At 45.5% G+C, this 15,900-nt stretch overlaps 1 long non-coding RNA gene across 1 annotated transcript; it reads left to right on the top strand.

The window, feature by feature from the left end:
- The first annotated feature begins 2,307 nt into the window (after nt 1–2,307).
- On the top strand, nt 2,308–14,978 carry LOC109324908. Its single transcript, XR_002105039.1, has 3 exons — nt 2,308–2,651; nt 10,035–10,038; nt 14,966–14,978. It is a non-coding gene; the product is annotated as an uncharacterized LOC109324908 (long non-coding RNA).
- Nucleotides 14,979–15,900: the final 922 nt, after the last annotated feature.

The following is a 15,900-nucleotide window of genomic DNA, read 5'->3' as shown; positions in this document are numbered from 1 at the left end:
TATGCTACTTATGTCTCAAAACTTCACCCATTTTTTTAGGGTGAGTCTGTAAGGAAAAAACTCACATCAGTTGTCTTGTGAAAACATAGCAGAGACGAGACAATTTTGGCATAACTAATTGAGGTCATTGTTGTTTGGGGAGCAATTCATAGTCAAGGATGACAGTACCTCAGCAGTGGTGGTCAAGGAAAGTGCAATAGATATGCTGATGGCTGCACAGGCGTATTTGCAATTAGTGTCTTTAACTGCATAACCGGCAGCATCAATTGTGTTGTGGGGTAGTCTAGTGCTCCTACTGATTATGTATCTTCACCCTGCATGCTTTTCCTACTCGAGGTCATGCTGTTGTTCAAGCAGGTGCTCAGTTGATGTGTATTTATAGTGGATAATTCTAAAAATTAATCAGGTTGCATTTGATTAAGTGCATCTTTAAAGTGCTTTCTTGAGCAACACAGGCAAGGTTCTTTGGGTAGATGTGATATCTTTTATTAGACAAACTGAGTAACTATGTGTCCTTTTCCTGAGCTCCAGTTCACTGGATAGGAACAACATAGGCATTTTTCATTGTCCATCAAAACCACAGGTCTGAACCATCAGAGCTGAGTCTTTACTATTGATGCCTCAAAAAGCATCCAGCCACTATAATGCACGGCACTGTCAATGGTCAGTTCATTCTACCACCTCACTTAGACTGAGTGCCAAGCTGCCTCTAGACCTTCTTCAGTTGACAAATATGACCTTTTCATATGAGATCTAGTTCTCACACCTATACAGCAGTGTAAGATCACAAGCTTTGTGCAATTTTAATTTGTTAGGTAAATTGACACCACACTGACTCCATATTTGCTCTGCAAACCCGTTAAAGGTCACAATAGTTTTTTGGATGTGAGAGACTACCTTCCTGTTACTGATATGATCATGCAAAATACTTCTGAGGTAAGTGAACTCATGAATGGGCAGAAGATTAGACCTGCTGATGGATGAGTGATACATAATTATGGTGTTCCTCAGACTGGCGATAAGTCCAAAGCTAGTTGGAGAGACAGCAAATTGTTTTACCAATAAATTAAGATCTTCACCAGAATGAACTACCAGTGCAAAATCACCGCACATAAGAGTTCCTGTAGAGTCTGTTGGGCAACCTTAGTTCCAGTACAGAGCCTAAATTTGCAAAGAAGGAAAAGTCGTATCAACTACCTCATTGTGATTCTTGAAACTTCCCTCCTTCAGGGTGCAGGTTAGTTAAGGATGGTCTAAAAGAGGGTAACATCAGCCATGACCAGCAGAAAAATATCCTTCTCATTATTGTAGTCAGGCTATTTGTGGTAAATACTTCAAGTTTCTCCCTTCCCCCTGCCAAATGACTTTAAATGAGATAGCCACTTAAGGAATTTTGAAAAATTCTCCCCCACACTTCTGTGTGATATAATTGTGAAGGCGAATAACACAATGGTAAGGGTGGATGCATCAGGTGTTAAGGCCAAAAATTCCTTCACCTACAAGCCCTGATTTTTTCAAGAAACATTAAGATGTAGCTAGAACAGAGTTCTAAACCTATTCTAGACTTGCATCCCCTTTTATGCCTCTATCTACTGGAACCTTTTAAATCAAGCAGTAAGGGAAAGGCTGAATAACTGTGATGCCTTGAGACCTGGTCAAGATCCTGAGGTTAAGATTCTTTGGTCTAGAACTTTTTTTTTCACTTGTAGATTTACAAATTTGCTGCATTATATGATTTTTTGCATTAGGGCTGTACAAAACCTCAGTCCTGATTTTGATTTAGCGGAGATTTGGCTCAATTTGGTGGCTGAATCTCCAAACCTGAATTTAATCAGAGGACCTTTTAATCTCTCCAAATCAATTTGGAACCCTCAGAATTGATTCAGAGAGATTTGCCCAGCTTTGGTGATTCAGACTTAGATACAACTTTAAATGGTGTGGGGTTTGTTTGTTTTTTTCCTACAAACCTCTAGGTAGCAGGGGCTCTGAATGGTGTGGTACTGGGGCAGATGCAGTGGCTCCCCAGAGCACTCAGCAGCAGACCTGGAAGTGGACCAGAAGCATTTGCAATCCACTTTCTGGTCCACTGGGGCCTCCCCATGTGCTCCCTCTCATGCCCCCCAGCTTGGTGACTGGTGCCTCCTGAGTCTGTGAGGGGCACCCAGGGTCCCCCTGCAGCCAACATGGAGTCAAGGGGGCCCGGAGGCCGGGGGTCCAGTGCACTTCCCGGCGGACCAGGAAGTGGACCAGAACTACTTCTGGTCCACTTCTGGGTTCACTGCTGTAGCAGAATTGCCCCCTTTTTCCTCCTTGCCTGCATTTGCTTTCCCCTCTTTGGATACGTTTCTCCTCTTATACCATTTCTTCCTTCCTCTTTCTTTCACTGTAAGATAAGGAATTGTGTTTTTAAAGTTTGTATGTGTGTATTTTGTATCTCCCCTTGTATTTTGGCATTTTTATCTATTTGTGTGCCATGACATTACTCCTGTGGCTTATATTTTATACTCTTTACCTTTTTAACTAAATGTGTTTTAGTTTTAGAAGTAAATTATACACTAACAATGTTAACAAGGGTGGGAATCAAACTGCCATTTCCCTGTATCAGGCGGGCTCCTGAAAGATCAAGTGAATCAGTGATTGAATGCGTAACAGTGGAAGAAATCAATAGGAGACAATGTAGCAAGCAGGAATTCTCTAAACTTCACTAGAAGCCCCAGTCTGAGTTAATCAGTGCCGGGTACTAACTTTTGGGGCTGAATATCTCCAGATTGACCACTCCCAGAGCCCTATTCATGACAGCAGTAAATTAATCAAAATTCATCAATGGACTCTCAAACCTGCATGTACAAGCAGACTACCCCTGGGGCTGACAGATACCATTCAATAGCCACTGAGGGGGAAGTCCCACAAGGGTCAACGACCCCTGGATTGAGTAAAACTGAAAACTGGGGAGTTGCCAAAGTCAGCCAAAGACAGATAAAAAGCAGTGAAAAGTGACCCTCAGTAGTGCCCTCTTGATCTCCAACTTGACCAGCAGCTGACCTGTCCAGCCAGAAGGACCAGCCGGTGACCTCCTTCTGGAGGATAACACCATCCTGGAAGAAGCCTCGACTGTCCATCAACAGCAGACCCCAGTACTTGTGGGATAGGTATACCTGACTCTGGTGCCCCCCTCCCTCCCCCCACAACATTTGTACCTCACTTGTATGTGTGTGAGAGGACCAGTTCCAAGGTTTATGATTTGACTTCATTACAGTGTTTCAATCCACCTAATAAACCAGAATTTCAAGGACCCCAAGTTGGACATTTGTAGCCAACGCTGCCAAGCACACTGGAGAGCCCCCTCCATGCTCCTGTGGGATGCTCCATTCACTCCAGCACCATAGCAGTCATGAGCCATGATTCTACCTCAAGGTATGTAGAAAACACTTTTAAAGCTGTGCCTGTGTCCAAATTGCTGATTCACTGAATCAGCATCAAATCTTCAAACGTGGATTCAGCTGAATCAAATCGGGAACAGTGATCTAAATCAAAAGGTTGAATCACTCTCTGATTTGGGCTGAATCCAAAACAAATAGGGCCTGCTTCACACAGCCCTACTTAGCATTGCCTTGGACTTAGTTTTGATTACAACTAAACCTTGAAGAACAGAAAATTCCAGCATGAGACTTCTTTGGCATGTCTTTAAATTCATTCTGCCACCTGTAATAATATACATGCTCTTTGCCATGTACAACACATGACAAAAATAATTACTGGAAGTATATGATCTTTTCACTAGATGGCTACACTGCTGACCTTTTTAAATGGCTTTAAAGTGAGCAATGAAAGAGTATAAAACATCATTTCAGTCCTTGATACATTAGGTGAATAAGTTAGGGAGCAGAACTTGACATTTCTTTGAAGTGATTGAAATGAAACATCCTGGCATTATTTCAGGCAAAAACAGTTTTTTGATTTTATTTGCAGATGTCTAGTGGAAGAAAATGAAGATCTGACAGAACAGTTTTATTGGAGGCAAGGTATAGAAGGCACTCCGCTTTTTTGTTTTTTTTTTAACCTGTATTTTCCAAAGATAAAGTTTGTTGTTTCCACAGTGACATGACTCCATTTGTCTCAAGGGTTTTGTCCATGACACACTTGATACCAATTGACAAGTATGCAGACAGAGGTCAGTAATTATTTTTGTTGTTGGAAATGATTATATCTTAATTATTGTTATCAAATATCAGTTAAGCTTTTTTTATATATTTCACTTAATCTTAAAAGAGTCTCTTGTTCAACAAAACTCTCCTGATACCATGTCTTGCTTCCATACTGTCATCATTCTCCCTTGCACTTAATTCTAATCACCTTATTTCCTATGCCCCTTTTCAAAATAATTTGGGGCCCATTCATTTTTTGGGTAAAGTGCAGCAGTAGAACAAGTGAGGCATCTCACTATAGCTCCAGGTGTATGAGTTTGGATTTGACTTCTGATTTGTGCCAAAGGCCACCTCTTTCAGTCCAACTGTAAAGGCCCTTTGGGCTGACAAATTAAAAGGTCAACAGATGTGATGGTATCACATTGTGCCAGGATATGTTGATGGATACAGAAAATGGCATGTCTTAGTGTGATAGGGGCCCTGCTGCATGACTGAGGGGGAAAGGGAGGCCAGGGCCTGCTAGCCAACCTAGTCCCTTGAACAGACTTAATGACAAACAGAGGACTTAAATAAAATGTCCACCTGCCCCAGGTGTAGGCAGTGATTGGCAGGCCTGGGGCAGAAGTAGAGGATCAGGTGACCCAGGAGAGGCTTAAAAACTGAGAGCCTGGTTCAGAAGGGGCAGCAAAAGGCAAAGCTCCATGGAGAAGCCAGTCTAGACTACCTGAGAGAAAGGACTTATGGCACAGAAGAGCAGAAGAGACCCTTCACCACAAGTAATATGAGATAAGTATCTTGAACGTCTAGCATTGGTGCTGCCTTAGGGTGAGATTGGTAAGCCAGAGCGGGAAACTCATCACACCAGTATAGTGTACAGTATAGTATACAGACTGCACATGCCCCCCCCCCCCCCAGTAACTAGTCAGCAACCACAGTCAATCTTGTCAACTGGGGGGGCCACCCAAAGGCCAATCTCAGTCATTGGCTTCTAGAAGTGGGGAATGAGGCCTGTCAGGGGGTGCACCATCATCACCACTGGTACAGTTACACTTAGGCATCTAATCCAATGGACAATCAAGGCTTTGGGTGGACCTCTTCCCACCCTTATTTCTGTACTATACTTAAGGCACTACAGAGGAGCCTGATTTTTGGGAAACAATGAGTATTCTCCCTCTGACAATCTTGATACATCAGTGGCATGAATATCAAAATTATAATCTTAAGTGACCCTGTGACAGGAGTATCACTATCGGAGCTTTTCTGGGGTGGCTTCACCCTCCTGTAATGGGCCAACCGCCTGTTTACTCACCTGCCATGCCTTGATCTTACTTAATTAGAAGATGGTTGAAATCAGCGGGAAGCTGCCCATTTTTTCATGCCCCGGTGACAGGGGCCGCTACCTGTGGCTCCTTTTCCTCCCCTACACCACAGCCCAAGCCTCGCAGATGGGGTTGACCTGGTTTGACCTGGGCCCTGTTATGTTCTGGCCCCCTCTCTCTCACTCGGGGGCTCCTCGCTGCCCCGTCTCTCTTGCTCAGGGGCTAGGGCCACGGCACTCCACAAATGCTGCACCTTCTCCGGTGCCAGGAACCCCCACGCTCCTGGAGAGTCCCTATGAGGCCTCCTCCAACCCCTAACAGCCTCATCCAGTCCTCCAGTCAAAACAGTAAACATAAAACATAAAGCTGCTGGGCTACAACATAAAAACTAGACCATCTGATCAAACAAAATCTAGTCCCTACTAGAGAGTGAGGGAGCCGGGGGGGGGGAGGAGGAGGAGGGCTACCCAAACCCAGCAGCGATCGTGGGATGGTTTCACTGCCAGAGTCCTCCCCTCTGTCTGTCCGAGCTGAGTCCCTACTCCCATGGCTGCTGGAGAGAGACTGCCCTCCTGGCCTCCTACTGGGGCTTAAGAAGGGATAAGCCCTGCCCCTTCTTGTCAGCTGGTTTTACCAGTTGCCCTGGCAACCAGCACCTGTTCAACCCTGGTGACTGGCAGCTGAGCCTTCCCCTTTCTGCCACTAGGGGTCTCACCAGAGCAGTCTCTGCTCTCAGGCACAGGGCATCTGAGTGCACTGCGACAGACCCCAAAAAAGTCATGACAGATCCATGTAAATTCAGATCAGACAGAAAATGCCAAGTGCCAGAGGCACTCAGTACAGCAACAATGTTTCCAAGGTTTGCATACTTACCTGCTAAACTCAAACATTTAGGACCAAGCACTTCTTTCACCTTGTAAGCAAGTCACTCATCCAGTTGCCTTATCAAAGCCAGTCACCTCTGAGTTCAGGTTTCCGGTCAGTTTATTTTTACATGGTGCAAGCTTGTTTGCTGTGGGAACAAAGCAACCAACAGAATAATCAAATGTATCAGTACTAAACATACCCAAAACCTGTGGTCTGTCTTCTCACCTAGTGCAACCCAGGCTCTGCTTCTCCCTCAGCACACCACCTACCTCTGCTCCTGGAGCTCTTAACTCCCTCTGTAGCTCCACTTTCATTTACTGGTCATCAGTTGCTACTGATTCCTAACCTACCTTCAGCTGGGCCTCAGGCCTCTGCAGGCTAAGCACCTCTCTACACACCCTAAAAGAATAACATATTTGCACTCTACTATAGCAAAGGCAGCCATCCCAAACCAGGAGGACTAAGAGTTTCTTTACTTTGTAGTCATAGCTGTGACTAGTAATGTATAAACACCTGAGCTGGCTTTAAACTAGATGGCCCAAGTACTAGTAGCAGTCTATGCTGCTATGGAGGTGAGCATGGGCTGCAAATCCCATCCTGCCAACAGGGTAAATTCATTTCTATAGGTCTCCATGCAAATCTGCCTACATTCCTACTTGTATCAAAACTAGCTATCTAGGGTAAGCCTACACTGCATTAGTAGATAACATATGCGTTGAATTTTAAAAACATTTTGTGAATAGAGATGGCAGATATTTTTCCTCCCATAAACCAGTAATTCTCAACCAGGGTCCTATGCCCTCCCACACCCCCAGCAGTCCCTTTGTCAATCACCCTCACAAAGGGTGACGCTCTAGTATGGGTGGACAGAAAGATGTGGAGCTTCAGAGCCATGTTTTTCACTCTGGTGTATTTTGTCATGCTTCCAGGGCTGCTTGGAGGAGCTATGGGGACAGATGCCAGCGTACAAGACCCTGAAAGGGAGGTGGTGTAAACCACCTTTGCCCCCTCAGTTACAGACCAGGAGCAGGGAAAGAGTATATGGTGCAAAGAGTAGGGCATGGTGGGGCCCCTGCTACCCTCACCTGGCCCAAGCTAAATCGGTGGTTTTCAATGCTTTTGACCTGAAGGCCAAGGCTCCCTCCATAACTTTCTTTAATTCAGATTGTAGCTCAGTGATTCTCAAATGGGGCGATACTCAATTTGGAAAGCTTGGGGGGGTGCCTTGAGGTGACAAATATTAAGAACCACAACCATAAACATTTTTGAGATACCAAAAAAAATCTCTTCTGCATCAGAAGTGAAGTCCTTACAAGAAACTAAAACAAGATTGACAGGTGCTCATCAATAGCTCAGGGCCTGGTGGTAAGGACAGTCATGAGGGAGTGTGCTTAAAAAAAAAAGGAAAAAAGAGTAATTGCTTCAGAATGTTTGTAACCTCAAGACTGTTGTACTTCCCATGTACACCCCTCAAGATTTCTAGGTATATGCTGAACTGTATAAACTATTTTGCCCATTATAAAAACAACTCCAGGTTTTGAATAACATCTCCCTTTTGTTAGGGAACTTCCATGTGAAAGTTGCAAAGTCCATCTATTGCAGAATACGTTACTCGGATCATATCACTTGACGTGTCTTCTGGGAATACACTCAGTTCTTAAACTTTTATTTCTGGCATGATTCTCAAATCAGTTTTCTTTGAGTCATCACTTTACTGTGTTTTAAATATCTTCATTTCAAATGCTGTTTTCAAGTAGGGTGATTTGGAAAATCTACCATCCTGTTTTCTGAGGCTTGCTTTTAGTATATTAAGCTTGGCATTCAGTATTTCTAAACTACAAATCATAGATTGGTTTGGGTAAATGCCCATTGTTTCTGCCCCTTCCACAAAAAAAAAAGAAAACTATGGATGGGTGTCAGAAGGGCAGGTGGAAGTTGCAAAAAATCCATAACTAACTGTTCTTTAACTTAAACTATGACTCTGTAGCAAGGTCACATACAGAGACCTTTGTTCTTCCAGGAGGTTTATGTTGCTCTACTTGCTCTTAGTTTCCATCTTCTTTTTAAAATTCTTTCAAGTGGTTTCATGTTCACCACTTCTAACACTATGTAGTAATACCTAGGTTCAACAACTGCAGGTGTAGATGAATAAGAACTAAACAATATCTTTTGGTCTATTTTGACTTAAAGGCTAGAGAGGCTCAGTAGTACAAGCATGCAGTTCTTTCTTGTGTGACCATTATCTGTGCTGTTTGAATCTGAATAATTTACTAGGCTGTCTCTTGGCCATTATTGTCATGCTCACTGTGCTGGATTACTTGGGACCAGCACAGAGACCAACTCGCACTGTCACCCCAATCTGTACAGGCTTCCTCGCTTTGCCTGCAAGCTGACCCTAATGCAAGTAAAACTTCAGGGAGTGGAAGACACAAATCTAGGGTCTCCACTTTTATCCGCTGTTGTCATTTCAACCCAGTTTCCTTCATATAATTGCTTTACTCTGGGCATCTCCGCTTCTGCCCTCTGGAATAGTAGGTGTCCAGTGCCTCGGCATATATTTCATGGACTTATGAAAAGACGAAAATTCTCAGAAACTGTTACAGCTGGAATGCTGCTGCTTGCCTTTAAGAAGTTATTGCTAAATTATACCAAGACAAGCACAAAAAGAAAAGTGAAAAAGCCATCATCATAAAGCACTAAGATGTATTTTTTGTGCATTGATCTGTGACTACAGCATTAGAGCATGTCAAGTCAATGATCTGGGCACAGAAAAGTTGAAAACAAAAATACCAGAATAAACTCAGACTTATAGATTGGAGACAGAAAAAAAGCCACAAGCACTCTAACCATGGTTGCGGAATTTGGACATCTTCATAAAGATGTCATCTTAAAATGCATGTGAGATGCGACTAGAACTCAAAATATAATTCTGAGAACAGCAATTTACAGATAAAGAGATGCTGGTAATAAAATGCTCACTACCTATGAAACATAATTCTGTACTTCTTGGTGGTGGTTGTTTCCAAAGCAGTAGTACCTAAAAATTAGATTGTGCTTTTAAAAATAATCCCAAGAAAAGGTTAGGGTATAAATTGCATCAATCCAGAAATAATATGAAGCTGTTGTGCATCAAACATCTTGGGCAAAAAATCCCAGCCTGCTTCTTTTACATGCGGTAGCAAGTACTGAAAAAGTTAAGCTATCTTACTACCTTTGCATATGTTTTAGGAAATTTACAAAACTACTCTAGCTAGCAACGGGGAGGACAGAGCCTTAACTTTGTATCTAAATCTGTTTAATTGCAGTATTTGAGGGAAGGGACTAAGCTCTGCCTTGGATTTGGACACAAGATTTGGCCAAACAAGACTTTGGGGATATGCCTTACATGGCAGTTAGACCCAATCTAGCTGTAAACAAAAGGATAATTTAGTGAGTAACTGGCCCCTCAAATTTGTATAAAATCAAGATACATTTATCTCAGTCAGACACGGCCAGTTTCCTAGTTAATATCACCCTTGAAAAGATGGTATACCATTGACTGGTGAGTTAATTTAAGACATTTTGAATTGTAGAACATGTAAAAGATGACCAGCATTTATTGCACTGACATCCCAAGGTTATCATTATTGGGTATTAATCTTCATTGCAAAAGGAAGTTGCTACATGAAAATTGGATAAAAAGGGTGCACTCTGCATGTATTAGCTGTGTAGTGTCAAAGTAACCCAGACCCCATACCAGTAAGTCATCCTACAAATGCATTATCCAAGCTCCATCCTAAAGTGTATGGCTTTTTAGATAATTAAGACATTATAGTGCATAGATAATGTGTCTACACATTCATTAAAGCCATAATTGAATTACATTAAGTTAGTATCTGGAAATAAGTAGTGCTGATTAGTAGCACCAATTATGGGATATTAAGTTAGAACCTGTTTATCACACGTATTAAATGCTAGGGGTGTGTGAAACAGGTCCTATTCGATTTCGATTTGGCCTGAACTGGGGACAGTGATTCTATTTGTTGATTCAGATCACTGTTCCCAATTTGATTCTGGCATATCTGAACCTGAAGATTCAATGCTGATTCAGAGAATCAGTGATTCAGACATAGACACCAGCTTTAAATGTTTTTTCTACGTACCTTGAAGTACCAGGCATGGCTCGTGAGTGCTGTGATGCTGGTGTGGAAGGAGCATCCCAAAGGAGTGCAGGGGAGGGGCCCCCATGTGCCTGGTGCCAAACCTGGAAGTGGATTGTAAGTAGTTCTGGTCCACTTCTGGGTCCATCAGGGAGCACACTGAGAGACCCCCCTACAATCTCTCCTCCCCCACCATCTTGGCAATTGGCCAAATCCACTGTGTCTTGGTATTTGCCAGCTGCACTAATGCACAGTAGAATTAGTCTAATGGGCATTAAGCATCTCATGTAGACACACTCAGAACAAGACAATTAATAAATAGTTTAATCATTCTTTATATTGGTATTTGTTACCAGAATGCATTTATTCTGTCATTGTCTATACTTATTGCCTTGAATGTGGATTGACAGCACATTTCTCACCTCAACAATAGATTTTCATGACAATGTTTATCCACAAGAAAAGAAGCCAAAAGTATGTAATGTCCTTTACTTTTAATGATTTTTTTTATTATAGTATTTGTTAACTATATTACTGAACACTTTTTAATATTTTGTAATTTGATTTACTATCTTTTTATGTTGTACTATTAGTATACTAAGAAAATGGGTCAAAAGTGTTTTCAGCAAAGAAAAGTAAACAAAAAGAGGGGTTTGGTGGCTTATGGGATGGGCATAGGTGGTGGAAGGCCAAGGCTAACTGGGCTTAATGCCTCAAAAGCAGGGCAGTGGTGGCAGGGCAGAGTGCCACAGGGCAGCCTAGGCATGGGCTCTGGGCAGATGCAGCAGTGGAGTGGGGGGAGGGCACGCATGGATACAGACATGCAGCTGGAGCCTGCAGCAGCCAGGTGACCTGTGGAGCACTACCTGGCACAACAGGTAAGTCTGTCATGGGGAAGGGGTGTGACAGGCAAGTGTGAAGCTCCCATGGTGAGGGAGGGAGTGGTGCAGGGGCAGGGGTGAATGGGACCCCGGGGCTGGGGCAGGTCATGGGACACTTGGAGCCCAGGCAGCTTATCCAGAGGTGCAGGGAGTTCTCACCACTGTGTGCACCCCAGCAGAGGCCTAGAGGACACGTGCCCCTGATCATGGCAGGCACATGGCATCATGTCACTGCGGGGGGGGCTTCCTTTCCCTCTCCCCCTGCTGAGTCTCCTAACAACAGCAGCCAGAAGGTGCAGCATGGGGCTGCCCAACCCTGCTTTTTGCTGTGCTCTGAACTGTGCCTGGGGGCATGGGGGGTGAAAATGGAGCTTCTCTGCCTCCTGAGATGCAGCCTGGTCCCCAACAAGACCTACAAACTTTGTGGGGATCGGGAGAGCAGGTGGAATGTGCCTAACACTCTGTTTCCTCACCCCCTGCGCAGGGAGGAGACGGAGCCTTTTCTGTCTCTTCTCTGTGACAACCTGGGGGCGGGGCTGGGTCAGTGCTTGCCCAGAACAGATGAGCACGGGTTGAGGCTAGTAAGCTGTCTAGTGAGGGGCCCCTGAGATGGTGGCAGAAAGTGACCTACATTGAAGTGTGGTGAATGTGGTACAGATGTTCAAAAAAGTGCTCAAGTCTAAAGCGCTTTAGTCTAATACAATCCATTAAGCGTTTCCATAGGTTAGGATCCACCATTTTAATAGTGTTTTAAGTGTACCTAGCCTTAAATGAGAGTAAAACCTGTTCTTCTCTTTTATACAGCACTAAACATTACAAAGACTATAGTGCTATTGCATATATAGAAGCATAGACTGTTCCAGAATTGTCACATGTAAGGGTATGCCTACATAGCACAGGACAACATCATGCCATCTAGACCTGCCCTAATAAACTCACAGAGAAACCCCACTTGATTAACAAGACAATAGTTGTTTTCCTGGGCTTTCTGTTGGCAGGCTTACAATTAAAAACAATTATATGAATAAGAACTTGAAGTCTTATAAAAAGATTAATAAAAATGAGTATCTCAGCCTTTTGACCTGTCTATAAATAAAGGTTGCCAGCAAAATTTTTTACTTTATTTTTTTTCAAGTTTGTTCAAAATCTGACAACTTGAGGTCTAAAGGAATCTTTTCATTGACTTTGGCCTTTGAATGATGCCTATGATATTTTATTTAATTTTTATAAGAAATATTGTATATTGGGTAAATCCTAACTATATGCTCTGTACTGGGTTGAATTTCACTCTTGATTAAAATACTTACAGATTAGCAGTATTATCTGTACATTAACCTGCTAGAATTTCACCAACCACCAGCATTCATTGACCAAATGAACTTTTGATAAGCCTCTTTCTTCAACTGAGGGTTTTATAACTAAAATGATACATTTTCTTGTACTGAATTGCCAGAAGAACTGTTAATTGCTAAAAGATGGATTTGTCTTCTCTGGGAAGAAAATATCTATCAATATTTATTTTTCACTGAAAGAATTATTTTTTTCTCCTGGCCAATCTGTTACTTTTGATTTGGCAGCTGGAAGGAAAGTTGCTGCTTGCATTCATACTCCTTTTTATAAAACTGATTTAGGTTTTCTGGTGGGTTTTTTGTTTTGGTGTTTATACTGAATCTCCCAACTTAGAAAAGGTCTTTGTTCCCATGTGTGTGAATTAGAGACTTAAACTTCTGGATCATGTCAGAGCATTGTTCAGTCCTCAGCTGAAGTGCAGACACTTTAAAAATTCACTCTTTCCATAAGGTATAACATTCAACTTTTGTTGCAATGATGAAGACAGCCCGTTGGTCTTCATATTTTGAGACACTAACTCCTGTGTGAAGGAAGAATAAGGTACTCTGTTAGAATTGTTCTTAAGATATATGGGGTACAGGCAGTCCTCAGACTTTGGACACAATTGGTTCCTGAAAACTGCAACTTAAGTCAAAACATTGCAACTCAGAACCAGTTTTCCCATAGGAACAGTTTTACAAATGGGGATTGGTTCCATTACAACTGTTAACCATGCATACAGCTGGTAAGTGGTGAGAGAGAAAGGGTGTGTGGGGTGGGGCAGATGAATGCCCCTCTGCCATGGTAAGGAGGGGATGTGGCTGGGGCAAGAGCTGCCAGCCAGAGGTACGGGGTGGGGGGAGGCAGCTCCTGCCACTGAAGGCTGCTCATCTGGCATCTCATCCGGCAGCCCCCACCGCTGCCCCTGTCCCTGGTCCAGGAGGGCATGGGGGGCCATGTGCCCCTGTATCTGCACAGGGTGGGGTAGGGAGGCAACCTGAGGCTCTCCCTGCCCCCAGCGCTGCTGCTGTGCCCCAAGTGTGCCTATGCTGTATGTGATTTGGGCAGTGCACAATGAGCTGTTCGTGCAGGCTGAGGGGTGTCCAAGGCACTAGGCCCTACTGCCAGTCATCCTCTGGGTGTCCCAAGCACACCTGCACTCCTGGTTTGGGACCCTGAGCCATGACAACATGTGAGGATGCCCTGCCACTTCTGCCACTACCAGGTGGGCTGCCTGTGGCAGTCCTACACATTCCTGTTCCCTGCTACTGAGGAGGACATTGCGGCTGGCATTGATGCCTTCCTCAGGGTGTGAGAGGCATATGTCTTCCCAGCTGTGGGGACACAGGCTGCAGAATAAAGTTCTGAACTGTGTCCCACATCTTTATGGTGTGGGAGGGGGGACCCAGGGGCAGGAATAGGGACTGAGGCTGGGAGAGTCGTTTCTCTGCACAGGACTTAGCATGTGGCCAGGTCAGGCATAGCCGGTGGCTTGGTGGACCTTCCCATGAGCAAGGGCATGCAGCTGCATCTGGTCTTCATGGTATGTGGCAGGCCAGTACCCAGCCAGCCCCCAGCCCCCTGGCACTGCTGGAAGCCAGTGGTGATATGGTCAGCCACCCCTTGTGATGGGGCTACATAGGCACTAGGGCAGCTGCTAGCTAGGGCTCCCTGAGCTGCTAGTGAATGTAGCAGCTGGGGAGCTGGGCAGGGTGGGGTGCTGAGTGATCAAGGGCCCCCCTCCGGTGACGTGTCACTGGAGAGGTCAGGATGGGGTGGGAACTTAGGCAGGTGCCCCTGCTGCAGGGTTGTGGCATAAGTTCTGGGGCACTAAAATGTTGGTCAGCTGCAGCATAAAGGTCATGGTCTTGCAGGCACAACTGGACTGAAAATTTGTTGATCATGGCCACCCATTGTGCCCAGAAGGCTTTGATCTTTATGCAGCACTGCCTGACAGGGCCTCATAAATGTAGGCGTTTTGAGCATCCACTTGGCTTGAACTGCTTCTTAATCTCTGCATCATGCCAGCATGCCACAAGATCCTCAGTCCCCTCCTGGCTCCAGTTGGGGTCCAGGTGGATAGCATAGGCATGTGCATGCAGACAGAGCTAGGCCTTAATGAGGAGATGCAGATGACATGGTGCATCCTGCACTGGCTCTCTAGGCCTCTGTGTGGCTGTCTCTGTGTTGCTGGCCCTGAGCAGCTGCCAGCATGGACTGGGAGCCACACGGGCAGAAGCTATGCCCCACAGCACCTACAGGTGCAGGGCAGGCTGCTGGGGGAGAGCAGCAGGGAGCTGGTGCTGGCCCTGCTGCCAGAAGCAACCAGCAAGCAGCCCTGTGGAGCTATCGGGGCTGGCCAAGGGATGCAGGAGGCTGCAGTACCCACCTGGCCCAATGGGGGTGCCCTGTCCACTGTGTGGCTCTGCAGTGGCCAAACAGTAGCTCTGGCTCCCAGACAAGGCAGGCAGAGGCAGCCTTTGTCCTATCCAGGGGGACACAAGGGGCCTGCAGTGCTCCTGGGGAGTGACCAGGCTCCTTTAGACTTCTGGTATGTGCACCCCAGGGTACAAACTGGCTCTTATAGCCTGCAGCTAGGGCACGGGTGGGCAATTATTTTGGGCGGAGGGCCACTTACCCAGTTTTTGGCAAGATGTCAAGGGCCACATGGGTAGCCCCACTCCTTGACAGGTGCCCCACCCCCTGGTCACCATCTTTGGACCAATGCCTCAGGGCCACCATCGGTGGGGCCCAGAGAGGGCTTCAGGCTGGCAGGGGTTTGTGGAGCTGGGTTGGGCTGCATCATCAGGGAGAAGGGGGAACTAGCTTAGCTCCATAGACCCCCTGCCAGCTAGGATCCTGTACTCCTGCTGCTGGGCTCTGGTCCCCACCAGCGCTGGCCTGGGAACACTGGTGTGGGCCCTGTGCATCCACTCACTCCCAGTACTCCCCAGCCCCACAGTACAGGAGAGGGGCAGCATACAGCCCCAACCCCCTGCTCCATGGCAGGGAACGAGCTGGTGCTGAGTGCGGGGGGGAGGGGGAAAGCAGCCCCTCCCCTGTGGCCAGTGCTTCCTGCTGCAGCCGCTCACAGCCCATGCAGGGCTCTCCTGAGCAGGCACTGGTTGGGGGCTGGGGTGGAGAGGCAGCAGATGTTTGCAGCTGGCCCAGGTTCTGGGTAGCTGCTGACAGCTACAGAGCCTGGGGTGGGGGGCAGGGG

This window comes from Crocodylus porosus, unplaced genomic scaffold, assembly GCF_001723895.1.
Source record: "Crocodylus porosus isolate Cpor-Errol unplaced genomic scaffold, CroPor_comp1, whole genome shotgun sequence".
Lineage (NCBI taxonomy): Eukaryota > Metazoa > Chordata > Crocodylia > Crocodylidae > Crocodylus > Crocodylus porosus.
Note: the sequence above shows the minus strand (reverse complement) of the source record. Positions and strands in the feature narration are given on the sequence as shown.